Source organism: Crinia signifera, chromosome 1, assembly GCF_055691185.1.
Source record: "Crinia signifera chromosome 1, ASM5569118v1, whole genome shotgun sequence".
Lineage (NCBI taxonomy): Eukaryota > Metazoa > Chordata > Amphibia > Anura > Myobatrachidae > Crinia > Crinia signifera.
Window position 1 is genome coordinate 467,552,517 of NC_139217.1, and position 23,094 is coordinate 467,575,610.

Below are 23,094 nucleotides of genomic sequence, written 5' to 3' on the forward strand. Positions count from 1 at the left end.
GATAATTACAGTTGGTTGGAAATGCTGGCATCAGTTATTTTAACAATATTACCATGGTAATGTCTTTGTCTGCATTGGAAAGATAGAATGATATCAGCATAATGGTGTTTCAAGTGCTAATGAGGCAATTATTGCAGGTCATCACCCAGACAGCCAAAACTTGACAAACATTTCTTTGTCCAAAAATATTAAATGTTGTGCCATTTACTAAGTAATGCTCCGTGTTGTTAATTAAGTTACCTGTGACCTGTATCTAGTCTTGACGGACAACTCATTCATTTCCGTGTGAGTTATTAACATTTATAAATGACTGATAGTTTTATGAGATACTTTTTAATAGTTTCATTTAGTCCAAAGATACAACATGCGCATAATAGGCGTTACCGCCATTTAACCTCAAAACCTCTCTTTCCTCATTTATATCAACTGTGCTGGACAACTCATTTCTAGTAGCTTCTATTGTATCAGCGTTACTGTGGTCTGTTATTATAAAATGCTTTTGACTAGTTATAAAGCCTATTTTTGCTGCCATACTTATACTTGTCAATATACTTATGTCACCAATGTCATGGCTTACCCAATCAAATCACTCAGAGTAAACTGGAGTTTATATAGTGGGAGGGTCCCCAGCAGCACTAAGCGAAGTGTTAGTGAGGAGAGGGGCAGTGACATGATGTGAGGAGGGGAATGGAGGCAGCAGGAAGCCACAGACTGAGAGTTATATAGTAGGTGGAACAGGGTCCCCAGCAGCATAGAGTATATCAGGAGATGAGTAATGTGTCAATGAGGACAGGGCTGCATGTGACAGGGGCAGTTACATGATGTGAGGAGGGGAATGGAGGCAGCAGGAAGCCACAGACTGATAGTTATATAATGGGAGGAGCAGGGTCCCCAGCAGCACAGAGTATATCAGGAGATGAGTGATGTGTCAGTGAGGACAGGGCTGCATGTGACAGGGGCAGTGACATGATGTGAGGAGGGGAATGGGGGCAGCAGGAAGCCACAGACTGAGAGTTATATAGTGGGAGAAGCAGGGTCCCCAGCAGCACAGAGTATATCAGGAGATGAGGGATGTGTCAGTGAGGACAGGGCTGCATGTGATGGGGCAGTGACATGATGTGAGGAGGGGAATTGAGGCAGCAGGAAGCCACAGACTGAGAGTTATATAGTGGGAGGAGCAGGGTCCCCAGGAGCACAGAGTATATCAGGAGATGAGTGATGTGTCAGTGAGGACAGGGCTGCATGTGACCGGTGCAGTGACATGATGTGAGGAGAGAAATGGAAGTAGCAGAAAGCTACAGACTGTGAGTTATATAGTGGCAGAAGCAGAGTCCTCAGCAGCACAGAGTATTTCAAGAGATGAGTGATGTGTTTAATAACAGGGCAGCATGTGACAGGGGCAATGACATAATGTTTGAAAGGGAAATGACTGAGAGGTACTATATATAGTGGGGCTGCAGGGTTCCAGAGTATATCAGGAGATGTGTGAATGAGGACAGGGATACATGTGATATGATGTGAGGAGGAAAAATGGAAGTTAGAGACAGAGAGTAACATACAGTAGAGGTAAGAGCAGGACATCCAGTTATTCTCAAGGCCAAACTTAGTCACTCCTGAGGGTTGAAATTCCCACAGAAGCTGCAGCAGGATGAACAGGATACTTGGGAAAGTTTTCACAGGATACTTATAGTGGCTAGTGAGCGATGATATGCTGCAGCAAACAAGTGACATAAGCTAGCATCGCATAATTGGCTGTGGTGAATCATGTGACTGCATCCAACATGGCTGCGCTCGTGTTTTGTGCTTGGAGGGAAACCTGGCTTAGATCTGACAGTCCTGCAGTCTGTTGTAATGATGGAGAACCGGAGCCTTCTGGAAGCAGAGAGGTGTTTAGTACTGCTGAAGAGGCTGGATGTCCACGGGAGGAGCCGGATGGACACTGGGCGACACACTGTATTGAAAAAGCACTGATGACTGGATCTGCACTTCAAAATGTAAGTAAGTGCTTTAATTATCCGGATCATGTCAGACATATTCATGTGGTGAGTCGATAATCTACATTCTGAGGTATGTTAGTTTAGTCCCCAAACTGTCTTTCTCCATTAACCATCTGAGTTTTTTTTGTGGGGGGTTGCCATTAGACATGGTTATTTACTCAGGTCTCTAGTATCCAAAATCAGAATTGGCCACACCCTCACACACTAGGTACCAGGTAACGAGCTAATCTAGACTTACTGACCGTGCCTACAACGTGCCAGCCCCCACTTGTGCCATGGATACGGGTTCTTCCAAAACTTTCTTAATGAATCCAATATTTTTACAAATTCACAGATAGAAATGGTGAAAATTCCACATTTGACAAAAGCGGACAAAGTCGAGCAAATAATAAGCTCAGCGAGACATTTCAGGTGGTAAAAAAAAAAAAAAAAAAACATTTCCCCAACACGTAAAAATATTGATCTAGCTATAAGCGAAAAACATTACCGCCGTCGTCAGCATTGCTGTCGGAAAATGAAGCTTTGAAGTTGAGGCTATAAATTATGTTGAGTTTGATATATTTAGGATGCGAGTTGTCCACTTTAAATAAAGATGAGCTTCTGTTGGTGCGTCTTACAAATCTGTTAGCTTCTCCTTTTCCTGAATAGTAAGCACAATGCTCAGGAATGCCATATGGGATTTGTTTTTATGTCTTGATCATTTGCATACATATGTAAATGTTGGAGATATATTATTGCATGTCAATTATTTCTTTGTTCCTGTTCTCGTGTGCCAAAACTTCCTGTTTCACTGGATGATGATATTAAAAATTCACTCTCTTGGCAATCAGCGACTACCACGGAAATCGTGTCTTTGGCTCTCTTGTAAAATTGCAACTTGCACCTGGACGGATTCTGTTGACATTGAAGTTGTGGAGAGGTGAGATGAGGAGATTCTTTCATGCTGTTTAATTATTAAAGGGCAGGCTGATATATGGGCATGGTGGCAGGAATAAGAACTGCAAGATCAGAGATAATGACTACGTAGACAGTCAATAAGTCAACACCGACAGGTCAACATTTACAAGGTTGACATGAGACATATTGATACAAGCAAAATGTTGACATTTAAAAGGTCAAACCCTGAGCATGTGACCCCACCAATTAGTGTTGCACGTAATCTCTCATGGCTCAGTTCGATTGCCAAGCTTAGGGTCAGTATACCATTCCCAATCGGGTGTGGGTCACACGGTCAACACTATGAAGGTCAACATACAGTACATTAGGTCGACAGGGCTTAAGTCATCACATAAAATAGGTAGACATGGCTAAGGTCGACAGGGTTGGAAGGTCGAGAGAAGCATTAGCTCGACAATGGATAGGTTGACAGTCAAAAGGTCAACATAAATTTTTTGTCCCAAATTTTGACACCGTATCAGTGTATTACGTCCCCTCGCATGGCTCTCTGCACTCGGCACACTGTTATATTCTCCCACCACGCCGTAGTAGATGGTTGGGTATGAAATACTGCCTGTCGGCACAAGTCGGCTCACAAAAATGTGTAAAAATCACGTCGACCATTCCAGTGTCAACCTTCCCATTGTCGACCTAATGCTTGTGTCGACCTTCCAACTCTGTCAACCTTAGCCATATCAACCTATTTCTTGTGTCAACCAAAGCCCTGTCGACATTTAGCCCACATGATGAAAAAGTTCCAAAAACAATAAACAAAAAATATCATCAAAAACTCATGTTGACCTTATCCTGTTAAGTTATTGCCATGTTGACCATTTGTCAATGTCAACATTGTAAGCATCCACCTTTTGTCAAAGTCGACCTTTTGGTGTTGTCCTACTTACTGTCAACCTAGACAATGTTTGTCAGCCATCCGGAGAGCACCAAGCTTAAATATGGCTTTGTGATCTATACTTTTCTAGAACGTCACACTCTTCAACTTTGTTTCCTAAAGGGGATATTCTGAATGCATATCACACAAAGGGGCATACAGTATGTATCAAAGCTTGGGCAGAGAGAAAGTACCAGCCGACCAGCTCCTGACAATTTAGATGCTAAGCTTGAAACTGAATAAATGACCTTTAGGTCGAAAGCTGACTGGTTGGTGCTTTATCTCCATTATTTACAGAAATGTGTGGTGCAAATTGCATTATGTCCTACTCGTTGTGCAATGTGTTGGATACGGGATGCCAGTGCTTTGGATGTCAGTGGTCAGAGGAATATCCCAACATGCACAATCCCAACCTGCTAGGTAAGTAATCTTCCCCTCTTCTCCTACCCCCTAACCCCCTTTCCCTGCTCCCTCTCTAACCTCAATGGCACCCCCTTAGTGCCTTATCCTAACTTAACCTCCCTCCCATACATTATTGTGGTGATCAATCGCAGGAAGAGAGCCAAAATCGTATGTGATTGACAGCAGGTCCAATGCAATGCGCAGTGGTGGTGACAACTCTGGGGTTGATAGATAGATTTGAGTATCGTCCACATACATGTGCATCGCACTGGAGTCTACGACTCTTACAGCTGTAGAAGCAGTCTGTAGGTTTGCTTCGGAGCCGGCCAGTTTAAGCTGGGATCACTTGTATGTGGACGATACTCAAACCTATCTATCAACCCCAGAGTTGTCACCAGTGGTTTTGGGCCGAGTCTCTGAATGTCTCTCTGCCATCTCATCTTGGATGTCTTCTCGCCACCTCAAACTCAATATTTCCAAAATGGAATTACTTATATTCCCACCAGCCAAGTGCAATTACCATCCTGATCTCTCCATAACTGTTGACAACTCGACAATCTACCCTAGCTGACATGCTCGTTGCCTAGGGGTCATCCTCGACTATGAACTGTCCTTTCTTCCTCACATTCAATCTGTCTCCAAATCATGTTTCATGCATCTAAAAACATATCCAAAATACGACCCTATCTCACACAAGACACTACTAAATCTCTTATCCATGCACTCATTATATCCCGCATTGATTACTGCAATAGTCTCCTAACTGGTCTTTCCAAGAACAGACTCTCACCACTGCAATCCATTTTAAATGCTGCTGCTGCTAGGTTGATCTTCCTAGCAAGACGCTCATTGTCTGCTGATCCGCTCTGCCAGTCCCTCCATTGGTTGCCTGTATCTTACCGTATTCAATATAAAACCCTTCGAATCGCATATAAAGCTATTAACCATACTGTACCAGCATATATCCCTGCACTTATCACAAAATCTCGCATCTCGACCACTGCGCTCTGCACTAGATCTGCGTCTCTCTTCTGCACGGATTACTAGCTCCCATTCACTATTACAGGACTTTCATCGGGCTGCTCTCATCCTATGGAATGCCCTTCCACGCACATTAAGACTCTCCACCAGTCTCCAAACTTTCAAGCGTTCCCTGAAAACTCACCTCTTCAGGAAAGCCTATCATATTTATATACCACACACATAACCCTCTGAGGTCCTTATGTATTATGTAGCTTCTCTTTTGGACCTGTAACTTGGTGGGACTGCTATGCTATTACTGGTGCCTGCCCTTGTGTTTCCCTCCAATATCCCTATAGATTGTAAGTTTCCAGCAGGGCCCTCTTACCTCCAAGTCTGTCTGTTGTTACCCAGTTTGTTTTATCACTGTCTACTATTGTAAAGTGCAATGGAATCTGCTGCGCTATATAAGAAACTGTAATGGAATCTGCTGCGCTATATAAGACACTGTAACGGAATCTGCTGCGCTATATAAGACACTGTAACGGAATCTGCTGCGCTATATAAGACACTGTAACGGAATCTGCTGCGCTATATAAGACGCTGTAACAGAATCTGCTGCGCTATATAAGACACTAACGGAATCTGCTGCGCTATATAAGAAATTGTAATGGAATCTGCTGCGCTATATAAGACACTGTAACGGAATCTGCTGCGCTATATAAGACACTGTAACGGAATCTGCTGTGCTATATACGACACTGTAACGGAATCTGCAGCGCTATATAAGACACTGTAACGGAATCTGCTGCGCTATATAAGACACTAACGGAATCTGCTGCACTATATAAGACGCTGTAACGGAATCTGCTGCGATATATAAGACACTGTAACGGAATCTGCTGCGCTATATAGGACACTGTAACGGAATCTGCTGCGCTATATAAGACGCTGTAACGGATTCTGCTGCGCTATATAAGATGCTGTAACGGAATCTGCTGCGCTAGATAAGAGGCTGTAACGGAATTTGCTGCGCTATATAAGAAACTGTAACGGAATCTGCTGTGCTATATCAGATACTGTAACGGAATCTGCTGCGCTATATAAGACACTGTAACGGAATCTGCTGCGCTATATCAGATACTGTAACCGAATCTGCTGCGCTATATAAGACACTGTAACAGAATCTGCTGCGCTATATAAGACACTGTAACGGAATCTGCTGCGCTATATAAGACACTGTAACGGAATCTGCTGCGCCAATAAGACACTGTAACGGAATCTGCTGCTGCTATATAAGACGCTGTAATGGAATCTGCTGCGCTATATAAGACGCTGTAACGGAATCTGCTGCGATGTATAAGACGCTGTAACGGAATCTGCTGCGCTATATAAGACACTGTAACGGAATCTGCTGCGCTATATAAGACACTGTAACGGAATCTGCTGCGCTATATAAGACGCTGTAATGGAATCTGCTGCGCTATATAAGACACTGTAACGGAATCTGCTGCGCTATATTAGACACTGTAACGGAATCTGCTGCACTATATAAGACACTGTAACGGTATCTGCTGAGCTATATAAGACACTGTAACAGAATCTGCTGCGCTATATAAGACACTGTAACGGAATCTGCTGCGCTATATAAGACACTGTAACGGAATCTGCTGCGCTATATAAGACACTGTAACGGAATCTGCTGTGCTATATAAGACACTGTAACGGAATCTGCTGCGCTATATAAGACGCTGTAACGGAATCTGCTGCGCTATATAAGTTGCTGTAACTGAATCTGCTGCGCTATATAAGACGCTGTAACGGAATCTGCTGCGCTATATAAGAAGCTGTAACGGAATCTGCTGCGCCATATAAGACACTGTAACGGAATCGGCTGCGCTATATAAGACGCTTTAACGGAATCTGCTGCGCTATATAAGACGCTGTAACGGAATCTGCTGCGCTATATAAGACACTGTAACGGAATCTGCTGTGCTATATAAGACACTAACGGAATCTGCTGCTATATAAGACACTGTAATGGAATCTGCTGCGCTATATAAGACACTGTAACAGAATCTGCTGCGCTATATAAGACACTGTAACGGAATCTGCTGCGCTATATAAGACACTGTAACAGAATCTGCTGCGCTATATAAGACACTGTAACTTTCAAGGGAGTGGATGTGTTTTGCAGAAGCTCCTGAGAAGGTAGAATCCCAGTGCACAGCGAGAGCTCCCCCCTCAGGCCTCCCCAAGCCAGGGGACCTCTGTGGGGGTAAAGTGCAGGCAGGTCCTGGTGCCGGAGGGCCTGCTATATCATGGTGAAAGGCAGAAGACGTGGGGCTGTGTGCCCGTCCAGGAGGAAAAACATCCCTGCTGCTAGTACATCAGCAGCGGGAACCTCAGAGGAAAATGTGCAAGGTATGGAGAATGTCCCCCCGGATGATTCCGGAGGTACCCCAGTAGCAAGCCAGCTGCGGGGGGAAATAATGGAAGAACCCGGCGGGGGAGCAAACGTCGGCGGCGGCAAAATAGCGGCCGCGGGGGGACAAAGCAAAGGAGACCTACCATCTGAGGTGGAGGATGACCTCATAGTGGCCCTTATTCAGATTCGAGCGGTACGGCCCGCGTGCGGCCGTACCGCCGATGTTTTCCGTCTGCACATGCGCAGAGGTCAATCTGCGCATGTGCAGGCGAATTCGCCGCACATAAATTTACTACGCCGCAAAGGGGGCGTATAGGGGAGTGAGGGGCTTCATGCCCTCATTTCCCTATGTATACGCCCCGCGTTTCATGGGCGTTCCCATGCAAACGCGGGGCGTACGCATGCTAATGAGGGCATGACGCAACTCATGGGGGCGGAAAGCTGACGTCGCCGGATGTCAGCTTTCAGCCCCCATACAAGCTACCACACGGACGATTGTCCGTGTGGTCTCAGCTTGCGGGAGCTGCCGCGGCGTGCGGACCTGCCTTCGATGGTCGACGACCATCGAATGCAGGGGGCAGCTCCCACCATGGTGGAGGCGTAGCCTCCACCATTTTTATGCGGATCGCCAGCCGTCCGTGTACGGACGGCCGTGGCGATCCGTAGGGTGGGCGGGGATTCGTCTGGTGCGGTCGGAGCCGCATATGCGGCTCGACCGCACCAACCAGAATAAGGGCCAGTGTCTGAAGAGGAAGATGCCAGTGAGATGGAAAGTGAAACAGAGACTTTTGTCAAAATGGGTCTAAAAGAGCTACTCATTGAATCGAAAAGGATCCACAGCAGGTTATATCATGCAAAAAAGAAAAGAAATACCTGTCGTATATGGGAGCGCCAGAAATGGAGAGATCGAATAATGTTACACACTAACTCCTGTTCCAAAGTTAAAAATCAAATATCTATCAAAATGAAAGAAGAAAAGGAAAAAGGTCAATCCTTACCAGCAGGAGAAGGGTTAATGGCAGTCCAGGTGATGCAGGTTTCACCTGCAGCAGCAGAAGGCAGTGATGACATCATCCATGGGGGAGGGGTACTGCTCCAGGCTGATCCTGCACAGAGAGTGGAAGAAAACAGCCTCATGGAAACAGAGGCCAGAGTGCAGATTGACAGATTGCCATTTGTGTATGAAAAAACTGCCAATCCAATCCAGAGGGAGAAAGACAGCAGAGCATGATGCAGATGGAGAGGATGGAGGAAGAATCTACCATCCAGCCCAGATCGGAGGACCCCCAGGAGGCGGTGAGTATGGAAATCGTTATGTGTGAGACCGAGAGAGACGCTGCCTTCCTGGGGACACCAGAGGTCTTGAGATCTAAGGCGCATGTAATGTCAGAAGTACTGCCGTCGCCCTGTGAGGTCCTAACAGCGGGGGGAAAAGCAGCGGCTGCTGATAGCGCTGTTCAGGACCGAAGGGAGATACCAAAGACTGTGGTTGCGACTACCTCCAATAAATTTAAAGACTGTGTTATGGACAGTCAAAAGGCTGGACCAAGTAATGTCCAATTCATTGAGAAGCCTGTTTCTTTTGCAAAAGTAAATGCTGATAATGTTTGCTTAGGGCATGAGAATGGTGTAAGTGGAAAAGTGTCAGCAGTAACAAAGGCGGGAGAACTACTTACGCAAGGACAAAAAAGACTGAATGTGGACAATTTAACTGCAAGGGAAAAAGCTATCTTTAAAACTGTGTTTGGTCAGATTGGTGCGCCTGTGGGTGCTAAGAGTGCTCTAAAAATTATTGCAGACCAAGTGGAGAAAAAGTCAGTTGCTGACATGTCAGCTGAGTCTGTGTCGACTAAGATTAAGACCCCAATATTGTATGCAAAAATATTAAGTGGGGACGTAAGGTCTAAAGATAATAATGCTAATCAAGAGAATGCACAAAAGAACTCATATGGCAGAAGGCATTTGTTACAATTTAAATGGGTTGGTACAGGGCCTGTACCGTCGCAGGTTGATTTTTTGAAAATGGTGTTTTCCTTAGATTGCTCAGCTGGAGACCTCTCTGCGTGCATTCATCCAGACAGGTCTCCTTTCTTTGACCTAAGTTTTCTTTCACTCCATAGAATGCATAAGGTCTTTGAAGAGTGGGAAGAGAGGAAAGGGGAGGAAAAATTTGCAGATTTTACAGTTGTTGCATCCTCATCAAGGCCTGAGTATGTAAAACTGAGAATACTGGTACGGAATGACCTAATTCCTGCACATGACATTGAATTTTGGCTAAGTAGGCTGTGTACAATCAAAAGCAAATTAGTTAAAGTGGGTCACACCCTGGGTGTATGGGGAGGTGCGTGGTCTGCCCTGGTCAGATTGGCGCAGGAGGAGGGCAGGACCGTGCATCTTCCATCCGCCGCATACATAGGCCGGGATAGAATTCAGATATTCTATCCCGGTCAACCCCGCACGTGTTTTAGATGTGGCTTGGTGGGCCACACAAGTAGTGAATGTGGCGAGCAAAAATGCAATTTGTGTGGTGAGACCGGGCACACATCTAGCACGTGCAATAAAGTTAAATGCAATTTGTGTGGGGAGGAGGGCCACCCATATAGCAGATGTCCCAATTCTGTAAAAAGACCCATAGGAAAACAAAGTGAACATACCCCTGTCACAGTCCCATTTTCAAAAGTGGTGGTGGGGAAAGATATCCAAATTCAATGGTGCAAAGGTGTAGAAGAAAAGGAGGAAGATTTCCAGGTAGTGAGAAGAGGGAAGAAGGGAAAGCAGACTAAAGAGAATATCCCTGGTCACCTTGACCTCTCAAACAGATTTTTAATATTTTCAGAGAGTGAAGAAGAATCAGAGAGAGAGCTGGGTGAAGGAGAAATTATCAGGGAAAAAGAAGGGCTAACTTTCAAGTCTGGTGAAAATAAAAATAAGAGAAGCAGAAAAGTAGACAAAAAACAAAAAATTAAAGACAGACAAACTGAACAGAGAGAAAAAGTGATGACAAAACATAGAAAAGGGGCGGACGTAGTGAGAGCGAATGAGGAACCAAAAGAGAAAATTGACAAGAGGGTGGCTGAGAAGGAATCAGAGGATACAGAAGAGGGCGTTCTTGGAAGGGCAGAGATCCAAAGAGACAACCCAGCCGGGTCCTTTGTCCTTCCTGAGAATGACCCAGACACTAAAAAAGAGGGGAAGCCACCTGACCCAGAAGTGAATAATGATGGTTTGTCTGAGGATATGGATGTGGTTGCAAATGTGGAGGGTGAAGGGGAATGCAAGGATGGTGAAGGTAAAGGTGAAGGTAAATAGGTATTATGTATACCACTATAAATCTATTTATGGATCCCCACCTCATCAAATGTGCCACTATAAATGTGGCCTCTATATCATCAGACAGGGCTCGGCTTATGGCCTATGATTTTTTAAAAGGCAAGGATTTTGACATACTTTTCCTTCAAGAGACTAGAACGAGAACTCTGGAAGTGCTTCACAAAGCCAAAAGAGAGTGGACAAGAGGCCCCTCTTTCTGGTCTCTTGCAGCCGAGCCCTACAGTGGAGTGGCGGTGATTTTTACCGACAAGGTAACCGTAAATAGATTCATAGAACTGGAAGTAGGAAGATGTATGGTTTTGGACATCAATCTTAGAGGGCAGGACCTAAGGCTAATAAACATCTATGGCCCCCAATCTCCTTGGGATAGGAAATGCCTTTTTAAGTTGATAAAACCTTTCCTATTCACAGCCCAGCAAGTCATTTTTGGGGGTGACTTTAACACCGTCATCCGACCGAAAGATAGAGGAGGGTCCAAAAATAATGGGACTCTGGGCTATGATGCAAATTTTTTAGTTAGCATGGTACAGCAGGCTGGTCTAGAGGATGTCCATGTTAAACATTTCCCAGACCTCACGGGTTACACTTTTTTTAGTGGTAGCCGTAGGTCTAGAATAGATAGGTTTTTTGTTAAAAGAGGTTCCAAAACTCTTCCCCCCAAGGTAGAGCCAGTAGAATTCTCTGATCACTGTTTTTTTTCTTTCTCTTTGAATGCTTCTGAGACCATTCAGAAAGGAAGAGGCCTCTGGAGGTTGAATGCTGAGCTCCTGAAGGACGCGAGCGTGATGCAGTCTCTTCGAGATCTTCTGTCGGATCATGAATCGCTGTTGGAGGCTGGATGGAGTAGATCTGAGTGGTGGGAGGTATTGAAAAAGAAAGTCCAGGGTTTCTTCAAAAGGCTGGTAAGAAAGAGAAACTTGATAAAGAACAATACCTACCTTGCCTTAAAAAGGGAACTAGATTTCTTGATCTCTGAGAATGGAGATGGTGGGGAACTCTCCAGAGTGAAGTCTCAGATGAGAGAGTATCAGTATGATCGGTTGGCTTCTTTGATCTTGGAAAGGGATTACGGTACTTACCACTCACCGGACCCCTACCAGGATTGTGGGAAGAGAACTGAGGTTAAAGAGATCAGAGGCCTTTACGATGGACAGGGTGTGCTTCAAGAAGGGAAGGAAGGCATCCTAAAAGTCGTTAAGGATTTTTACTCTGACCTTTTGTCTGAGAAATCACTGATCAGAGAGAGGATGGAAACTTTCCTGAGGGAAACCCCAGGTCTGGTCGATCCAGGTACCTCTCTTGATTGTTTGAGCAACAAAATAAGTGTAGAGGAAGTTAGGGAAGCGATTGATGGCTTGTCATCAAAGAAGTCACCCGGACCTGATGGTCTAACATCGGAATTCTATAAGGAATTATCTGATGTCATAGCTCCCCGTCTCACAGAGGTTTTCAACACCTGTTTGGAGGAGGGTGAACTCACTCCTTCCATGAGGCGGTCGGCACTTATTTTGTTGTTTAAAAGCAAAGACCGAACTCGTATTGAGAACTGGCGCCCCATAGTTCTCAAGGAAGCTCCTTTCCCCCTTCCAGCACTGCACCGTGAAAGGGCGAAGCACTTTTAGTGCGGTTCTTGGTGTCCGGGAGGCCGTGGAAAGATTGGGAAATATCTGCTGGCATTGGACCAATCCAAGGCCTTTGACCGTGTCAATCACAAGTACCTCTGGGCTTTACTGGAAAGGTATGGCTTCCCAGGGAAAATGGTAAATTGGCTAGAAATTTTGTATAAGAAGGCCGAGAGCTTCCCTCTTGTCAATGGTTGGGTAGGGCCCGCCTTTGACGTGGACTCGGGAGTACGTCAGGGATGCCCCCTGAGCTCTCTCCTCTATGTGTTTACAATTGATCCTTTTATTAGGAGGATTGAAAACAGCACATTGGAGGGATTGCAGCTGGCTCCGGATTTCACATTGAAGGTGACAGCCTATGCGGATGATGTCACCATTGTTCTGTCATCAATGGCAGAGGCAAGTGTCATCGACCAACTGGTCCAGATTTATTCTGAGGCTTCCGGTTCAAAAGTGAACAAAGACAAGAGTGAAGTTTTCTGGATGGGGGAGGGAGGGGAAGAATTTCCTCTCCCGGACACTTTCCCAGAGGCCAATGACACCATAAAAGTTCTTGGCATCCAATTCGACCATGGCGATTATGCCTCTGCAAACTGGGAGAGGAAGCTTGAGGATGCAACCAAGAAAGTGAGCCTATGGAAGAGACAAAAGTTGTCTATGAGGGAAAGGGTTGATATATGCAAAACCTATTTGGTACCTATGTTTTTGTATGTCAGCTATGTCTGTTGCTTGCCTCAATCGATGTGGTCTAGGTTATGTTCCTTGTTTTTTCAAATGTTTTGGGGAAACAGAATGAACATGGTCAAGAGGGGTATCGTGTACAGGTCGAGGGCAGAGGGTGGCCAGGACATGGTTAACCCTGTGGTCTTCTTTACAACAGCTTTTCTAAAGCTGAACATTGGTAGCATCTTCTTGGAGGACCCCCCTCGATGGGTACAGGGTTTCATGAAATGGTGGGATCCCTACTGTAAGGCTTGGATAGATGGTGGTCGCTTGAAGAAACCCTGGTCTGGGCGAGAGTACCTCCCGATCTACGTGATTCTTGCCATCAGAATGATTTCCAAGTGGGGCTTGGCGGTGGGAGATGTAAGGGATCTCTCAAGGAAGGAGTTGGGGAAGAGGGTCTTGCAGATCTACTTCCTGGCCCCACTGGCTCTGAAGGACTGCCCAGGCACCGTCTGTTTAGCAGGGTTGAAGTTGCTCAATGACCAGCGGATCCCTCTGAAGTTTAGAGACATTGCCTGGCTTTCGTTCCTAGGGAAACTCTATGTTAGGGGGAACCTTAAATTTAGAAGTGCCGATGATCGTGGTTGTCCACGGGAGGAGTGTCTGGGAGTGGAGGAGACGGTAGACCACTTCATTCTTGAGTGTCCCTTTAATATTGAGGTTTATAGAGCAGTGTCGACCTCCCTAGGTATCCCTTGCCTTTCGGGGCTCAGTTACCCGGAATGGGCCTATGGAGCATTCAAAGGGTATAAAGGGTTTGATTTATGCGCTATTTATATAGTTAGCTTAGTGGTCAGATACCACACGTGGAATGCACGGTGTCATATCGGACTAAGAAAGAAAATCCTTCCTCTTAGGACGGTGGTGGGTTTTATCCTACAAGATGTGAGGGTGGTGATGGATAGGGAAAAGGAAAAGCTGGATGCCGCCAGTTGGTCTCGTCTGTGGGGTCAACTGAAACCTCCTTAGTAGGCGGTATCCAAACTGATCCTGGACCCTCTGGGATCTTTCCACTTTTCTAACACTAGTAGTAGGAATTTTTCATTTTCAAAAGGAAAGTTTTTACATACAACTTGCTTGCATAAAACTTCTTTACCTTATTTATGTTGGTGGAGTAAATGGAAGGGGGGAGTAAGTGGTTTGGATGAAGTGTCTTGTGGGTTTTGGCTATGTTTGTGAAATTTATGGGATATAGAGAAACACAGGGTGCTGGTGGTGGTTGGGTGGTATGAATGAGTAGGAATAAATGTAGAATAACTGTGAAGAAAATGGGTGAATAAATAAAGATTGTATGGTGTAGATAATCTAGAGGCATGAAAGACAGACTGCCTGGGGTGTATGGGAAAGAATGAGGAATAAATGTGAATGAATGGACTCAAATTTCTTGAATGAAATATATTGACATAAGACGAAGTAAATCGTTATCATTTATACTGAGATTTATAGTATATTTAGGAATGTTTTGTTTGAAGTTATAAGCGGACATGCTATTCTTTAACCCCTTCCTGACAGAGCCAGTTTTTGCGTTCCTGACAGAGCCCTTTTTTTCAAATCTGACATGTCTCACTTAAGTGGGGATAACTTTTTTTTGCTTTTACTTATCCCAGTGATTTTGAGATTGTTTTTTCGTGACACATTGTACTTCAAATTAGTGGTAAATTTGGGTCAATACAGTCTGTGTTTTTTTGTGAAAAATACCAAAATGTCGTGAAAAAATGGAAAATTTAGCAATTTGCAAAATGTTAAATTTTCTGCTTGTGAGACAAATAATCATACCACTCAAAATAGTTAATAACTAACATAGACCATATGTCTACTTTATGTTGACATCATTATTTCAACTTCCTTTTCATTTTTTTGGACACTAGGAGGCTTACAATATGAATAGCAAATTCTCAAATTTTCAAGAAAATTTCAAACACTGATTTTTTTTAGGGACCAGTTCAGTTCTGATGTGACTTTGAGGGACTTGTATGTGAGACACCCCCATAAATGATACCATTTCAAAAACTGCACCCCTCACAGTATTCAAAACAGCATTTTGGAAGTTTGTTAACCCTTTAGGTGTTTCACAGGAATTAAAACAAAGTGTAGGTGAAATTTCAAAATTTCATTTTTTTTGCAGATTTGCAATTTTAATACATTTTTCTAAGGAACACAGTACATTTTACTAGAGAAATGTGACTAAAAATTGATTCCCCCAATTCTTTTGTTTTCATAAATATCCTATATGTGGCCCTAGTGTGCACGTTGACCAAACCACAGGCTTCATAATAGAAGGAGCACCTACTTGATTTTGGAGCCTCCTTTTTATGAGATTATTTTTTAGGCACCATGTAGGTTTCTAGGCACCATAAGATGCTAAAAGTTAGGAACCCCCCCACAAGTGACCCCATTTTGCAAACTACACCCCTCAGGGAATTCATCTAGGGGTATAGTGTACATTTCAAACCCCCAGGGGTTTCACCAATTGTGGTACAACTGGGCAGTGAAAATGAAAAATTAAATTTTTTACACAAAAATGCAGTTCTGGCTCAAAATTTTTCATTTTCAGAAGGTATGAAGGAGAAAAAGCACCCCAAAATCTGTGCCCCAATTTCTCCCGAGTACGGCAATGCCTCACATGTGACCAAAAAATACCATTTGGGTGCATGGCAGGACTCAGAAGGGAAGGAGTGATTTTTGGTGGTGGAATGTTGGTGGGTGCTATGTGGCATTAGCAAGACCCCCCAAGCACCAATACAGTGGAACCCCCCCACAAGTGACCCCATTTTGCAAACTACACCCCTCAGGGAATTCATCTAGGGGTATAGTGTACATTTCAAACCCCCAGGGGTTTCACCAATTTTGATACAACTGGGCAGTGAAAATGAAAAATTACATTTTTTTACACAAAAATGCAGTTCTGGCTCAAAATTTTTCATTTTCAGAAGGTATGAAGGAGAAAAAGCACCCCAAAATCTGTGCCCCAATTTCTCCCGAGTACGGCAATGCCTCACATGTGACCAAAAAATACCATTTGGGCGCATGGCAGGACTCAGAAGGGAAGGAGTGATTTTTGGATTTTGCAGCTCAGATTCTGGTGGAATTTTGGTGGGTGCTATGTCGCATTAGCAAGACCCCCCAAGCACCAATACAGTGGAACCCCCCCACAAGTGACCCCATTTTGCAAACTACACCCCTCAGGGAATTTATCTAGGGGTATAGTGTACATTTCAAACCCCCAGGGGTTTCACCAATTTTGATACAACTGGTGAGTGAAAATGAAAAATTACATTTTTTACACAAAAATGCAGTTCTGGCTCAAAATTTTTCATTTTCACAAGGAATGAAGGAGACAAAGCACCCCAAAATCTGTGCCCCAATTTCTCCCGAGTACGGCAATGCCTCACATGTGACCAAAAAATACCATTTGGGTGCATGGCAGGACTCAGAAAGGAAGGAGTGATTTTTGGATTTTGCAGCTCAGATTCTGGTGGAATGTTGGTGGGTGCTATGTTGCATTAGCAAGACCCCCCAAGCACCAATACAGTGGAACCCCCCCACAAGTGACCCCATTTTGCAAACTACACCCCTCAGGGAATTCATCTAGGGGTATAGTGTACATTTCAAACCCCCAGGGGTTTCACCAATTTTGATACAACTGGGCAGTGAAAATGAAAAATTACATTTTTTTACACAAAAATGCAGTTCTGGCTCAAAATTTTTCATTTTCACAAGGAATGAAGGAGACAAAGCACCCCAAAATCTGTGCCCCAATTTCTCCCGAGTATGGCAATGCCTCATATGTGACCAAAAAATACCAGTTGGGTGCATGGCAGGACTCAGAAGGGAAGGAGTGATTTTTGGTGGTGGAATGTTGGTGGGTGCTATGTCGCATTAGAAAGACCACCAAAGCACCAATACAGTGGAACCCCCCCACAAGTGACCCCATTTTGCAAACTACACCCCTCAGGGAATTCATCTAGGGGTATAGTGTACATTTCAAACCCCCAGGGGTTTCACCAATTTTGATACAACTGGTGAGTGAAAATGAAAAATTACATTTTTTTACACAAAAATGCAGTTCTGGCTCAAAATTTTTCATTTTCAGAAGGTATGAAGGAGAAAAAGCACCCCTATATCTGTGCCCCAATTTCTCCCGAGTACGGCAATGCCTCATGTGTGACCAAAAAGTGTCAGGACTCAGAAGGGAAGGAGTGATATTTGGATTTTGCAGCACAAATTCTGGTGGAATGTTGGTGGGTGCTATGTCGCATTAGCAAGACCCCCCAAGCACCAATACAGTGGAACCCCCCCACAAGTGACCCCATTTTGCAAACTACACCCCTCAGGGAATTCATCTAGGGGTATAGTGTACATTTCAAACCCCCAGGGGTTTCACCAATTTTGATACAACTGGGCAGTGAAAATGAAAAATTACATTTTTTTACACAAAAATGCAGTTCTGGCTCAAAATTTTTCATTTTCAGAAGGTATGAAGGAGAAAAAGCACCCCAAAATCTGTGCCCCAATTTCTCCCGAGTACGGCAATGCCTCACATGTGACCAAAAAATACCAGTTGGGTGCATGGCAGGACTCAGAAGGGAAGGAGTGATTTTTGGATTTTGCAGCTCAGATTCTGGTGGAATGAATGGTGGGTGCTATGTGGCATTAGCAAGACCCCCGAAGCACGGTGAAATGATGAACCTAAAAATCCATAGATGTGTGGTATATTTTAAAACACTCCTTTATACATAGGCCGGGTTTGTCGGGGCAAGTGTCACACTGGAAAATAGTTTGCTTTCTTATTCCCTTTTTATAGCAAACTTTGCACCTTTTTTGTGTCCTGCCCTTTTTTCCAGTGGAGGGGATTTCATCAGGAAAATGCTGCCCTGGTACAATACGGGGGCCAGTACTAGAAGTACTGGGGCCCTCTGCCTGCTGGTTCCCAAATACTAGGCCCTTTATGACTTCCTCTTGAAAGTGCATAAATGTCCCCCTCTGGCCGGTAGAACGGAATAGCACGTAAGCGTTATACAGTGCCATCTGGATGATATACACGGCCAGCTTCTTGTACCAGATTTTTGTTTTCCGCAGGGCACTGTACGGCTTCAGTACCTGATCTGAAAGATCCACTCCGCCCATGTACCTATTGTAATCCAGGATACAATTAGGTTTGGAGGTGTGGGTACTGGTACCTCGTACAGGGACGGAGGTGGTACTGTCTCCGTGAATTGTTGTCAGTATAAGGACATCCCTCTTGTCCTTATATTTGACTAACAACATATTTTCGGTGCATATTCCCCTGCTTTCACCCCTTCTCATTACTTGGGCAATGTGCGTTTTTGGGAGGCCTCTTTGGTTCTTGCGCACAGTACCGCAAGCTGCTGTACCTCTTGAACCAAGGGCCTTAAACAGGGGGATGCTGGTGTAAAAGTTATCCACATAGAGGTGATAACCTTTATCCAGGAAGGGGTGCACTAAATCCCAGACAATTTTTCCACTAACACCTACGAGGGAGGGGGGGCATTCTGGCGGTTCAATTCTTGAATCCTTCCCTTCATATACCCTAAACCTGTGGGTGTACCCTGAGGTGCTTTCACACAGCTTATACATTTTTATGCCAAACCTTGCCCTCTTACTGGGAAGGTACTGGCGGAATTTAACCCTTCCTTTAAAATGTATAAGGGACTCGTCTATGCAAATGAATTTATCTGGGATGTACATCTCTTCAAATTTGGCACTGAAATGATCAATGACCGGCCTGACTTTGAATAGCCGGTCAAAGGTGGGATCATCTCTGGGTGGGCACTGTGCATTATCGTTGTAATGCAAAAATTTAAGGATCGTCTCAAATCGAGCCCGGGGCATGGCCATACGGTAAAATGGGGTGCTGTACAGAACATCTGTACTCCAATATTGCCTAATTTCTGGCTTTTTTACTATGCCCATATGAAACACCAGACCCCAAAACGTCATCATCTCTACTGCATCTACAGGGGTCCACCTAGCAAATGATGACGTGGGGTTTTGAGCAATAAACTGCTGGGCATATAAATTAGTTTGGTCCACAATTAAATTTATAAAATCATCAGAGAAAAATAATTTGAAAAAGTCAATTTCTCTGAGACCTGTGGAATCAAATTGGATTCCTGGCATGGCCAAAAACTCAGGAACCTGGGGCTCAAAATTGTCTGGTGGTGGGGTCCATACGAGATCAATTATTGGGGGGGGGTCTCAGCTGCTCTACGGGGGCGTCTTTGAGGGGGTCCCTCATCACTAGAGGAGGAAGATGAGGTTAAGATGAATCCTTCAAATTCCCCGCTTGCCTCACTGGCTGTGTCAGAATCAGAGGCAAGCATGGCATATGCCTCCTCCGCTGAATACATTCTTCTGGATGACTGGGATGACATTTGGGATGACATTTGGGATGCCATTTTTATTTTTGTGTTACTGGTAGTGAAATGTTTCAACACGTGTATAGTGTAGGGGGGGGTACAAACTTTATTTCAACCCGGGGGGTATGTAGTGTGTAGTGTGTAGTGTGTATGTAGTGTAGAAAAAAAAAAAATACTTTATACAGGAATTTGAACCCAATTAAAAAAAAAAAAAATTGAAGGGGTTAAAAAAAAAAAAAAAAAGGCCCTGCGCCAAAAATTGAGCACAGATGTTGGTCAGTAACGTCCGTCACTGAACAGCGCTCAAAGGCAACAGGAATTTGATCAAAAAAAATAAATAAAATAGATCAACCCTGTGCCGAAAAAGATGATCAGTGATGTACGTCACTGATCAGCGCACAGTGGCCACAGGACACCCACAAAATCACAGTGTGTGTAAAAAAAAAATTAAAAAAAGACCCACAGCAGCCTCAAAAAAAAAAAAAGGTGATCAGTGATGCAACACTGATTACCAGTGAGGGGCAGCAGGTGCACAACCTTTGGTGCAACTGACAGTGCAACTGGCAGCAACTGACAGGTATATATAAAAAAAAAAAACCTCTGCGCCCCCAAAAAGTTGCTGATCACCTCAGATATAGTGATCAGCACAAAAGGCGGGGGTAGCAGACACAAAATATACACTCTCTATCACTCTCTGTCACTATCTCTCTCTATCTCTCTATCTCTAACTATCTATCACTATCTATCACTATGACACTGCAGCAGCAGCACTGACAGTTATATATATAAAAAAAAAAACCTGCACCCCCAAAAAGGGGGGGTAGCAGACACAAATCTCTCTATCTCTCACTATCTATCACTATCTATCACTATCTCTCACTATCTATCACTATCTATCACTATGACACTGCAGCAGCAGCAGTGACAGTTATTTATATATAAAAAACCCCTGCACCCCCAAAAAGGGGGGGTAGCAGACACAAAATATAGCTCTCTCTGTCACTATCTCTCTATCTCTCTCTATCTCTCTCTCTATCTCTCTATCTCTCTATCACACTGCAGCAGCAGTAGGAAGTCCCAAGAAGTCAGATCCAGGAAGCGTCCAGCACGCTACAAGCAGTGATCAAGTGATCAGGTAAGGTATTTGCAAGGATCAGGTAAGTATTAGCAAGGATCAGGTCAGTATCACGGCAGATAGGCACGGTGACCGCTCTGCACGCTATTCCAGACCGGAATGGCGTCTGCAGCGCAGTCACCGGTAGTTTAAATGTCGCGCCTTGGCTGTGATTGATCCGTGGGTCCCACGGACCAATCACAGCCTTGGGGGCAGGTGGGGTGAGGGTGGGGTGAGGTGTCATCGTCACCGATGACCCCCTCATGCCCCCTGACGCCCGGCGGTGATTGACACCTGTGTTACCGAGCGTCCGATTCGCTGGTAACACAGGAAAACGCTGTGAATGGCTGTTCACACTGAACAGCCAATCACAGCGATCGCCGACGGGGGGGCGACATCGCAGCCCCCCCTGGGCATGCAGGGACATGTCTGCTGTCAGGGACAGCAGACATCGTCCCTCTGTCACTGCGTCTCGAGACGCAGTGACAGTTTAAAGTCATGACGTACATTTATGCCATGTGTCGGGAAGTACATCCCGGCCATGACGTAAATGTACGTCAAATGTCGGGAAGGGGTTAAGTTATCTCTTTTGGCAATTGCATAAGTTTATTTTTTTATATTATTTATTTATATTAATATGTATATATGTATAAAGTTTTAAATGTTTTATATAAAAGATGTAAGCTTTAATAAAAGAAGCATGGACACTAACGGAATCTGCTGCTATATAAGACACTGTAATGGAATCTGCTGCGCTATATAAGACACTGTAACAGAATCTGCTGCGCTATATAAGACACTGTAACGGAATCTGCTGCGCTATATAAGACACTGTAACAGAATCTGCTGCGCTATATAAGACACTGTAACGGAATCTGCTGCGCTATATAAGATGCTGTAACGGAATCTGCTGCACTATATAAGAAGCTGTAGATAAATAAATGTAATATATAGCATGCAAAAGGACCACACGGAGGGCCGGTGTAAGGCTTCTCAGCACCCTAGGCAACACTTCAACCTACTGCACCCCCCCATACTGCCACCAATACCCACTTTCCTACCCCTTAAGGCAAATTCCCTGCTACAATAGAGTATAAGGTGGAGGGGGCAGCAAAGTAGGGAAGTATGCCTCAAGGGAAGGTATGGAGGTGAGGTCTTAGAAGTTCCACAGCAGCCACCTGCATTAAGACCAACAAAGATCCCCATAGACATACTTGATTTTTTGATAAGCAGACTTGGTAGAGAGAGAATGGGAAGAGAGGGAAAGAGTAGAGTGAGAGCACCAGAGAGAGAGAGAGAGAGAGAGAGAGAGAGAGAGAGAGAGAGAGAGGAGGAGGCGATCAAAGTATGATAGTGTCAGAGAAAGAAAGGAGGAGAGAGGGTGTTGAGGATATAGACACAGAGCCAAGTGTAGAGATGGGGGGAGGGGGGGGAACTACCAGCTCTTTTCACTGGTGCTGGGCTCCCCTGCGTGCTCTTCTGTGCTGGGTTGTACAGCTTCCCAGCACCGCGGCCCCTGCTCTTCTCCCCTCCATGAGGCTCGTCTTCTGCCACTGACCTGAGCTTTACTGCTCTCCGGGCAGCATGGGCTTTACTGCTCCACAGACTGCGCCGGGTTTCACTGTTCCACGGACGCCATCCTTTACTTCTTCCCGGGCGACGGTGAGCTCCACTGCTCCTCAGGCGGCGCTAGGCTGTACTGCTTCCTGGCCCTGGGCTCACCGCTCCCTGGCGCTCACCGCTGCCTGAATTGCTTAGAAGACGGCAGTGTGGCCACCAATATTTACATAAACTGAAAAGAAAATATAAGGGGGTGCAGGCAGTGGCGTAACTCCCGGAGGCAATGGAGACATTTGCCGCCAGGCGTTAGCCATATGGGGGGGGGGGGGGCACAGAAAGCAAAAAGCAGGCACCAGGACCAGCAGTTCCGGGAGAGATCTGCCGGGATTCTCCAAAAATGTGGCCGTGAGTATGACATATTGGGGGGGGGGGGGGGGGCATGCGCGCTGTGTGAGGTGCGTTTGTGTAGGAGGGGGGGGGCACCACTATCACTACCGCCTCCGGGCGCATCGGATGAACTTACGCCACTGGGTGCAGGGGATAGCCTGCTGGGGCCCCGACACCCCCCGGGGCCGGGCCCCATAGCAATTGCATCCCCTGCACCCTCTATAGTTATGCCACTGCTCAAGGGTGATCATGACTTCACCCTAATCTATGCCCAGCATAAGTGGCTAGCACTAATCCTCCCTCCTCTGCAGCCTAACACTCCTCTCCATATTCTGTGCTTCTTATCACTCAGCGGCTATATAC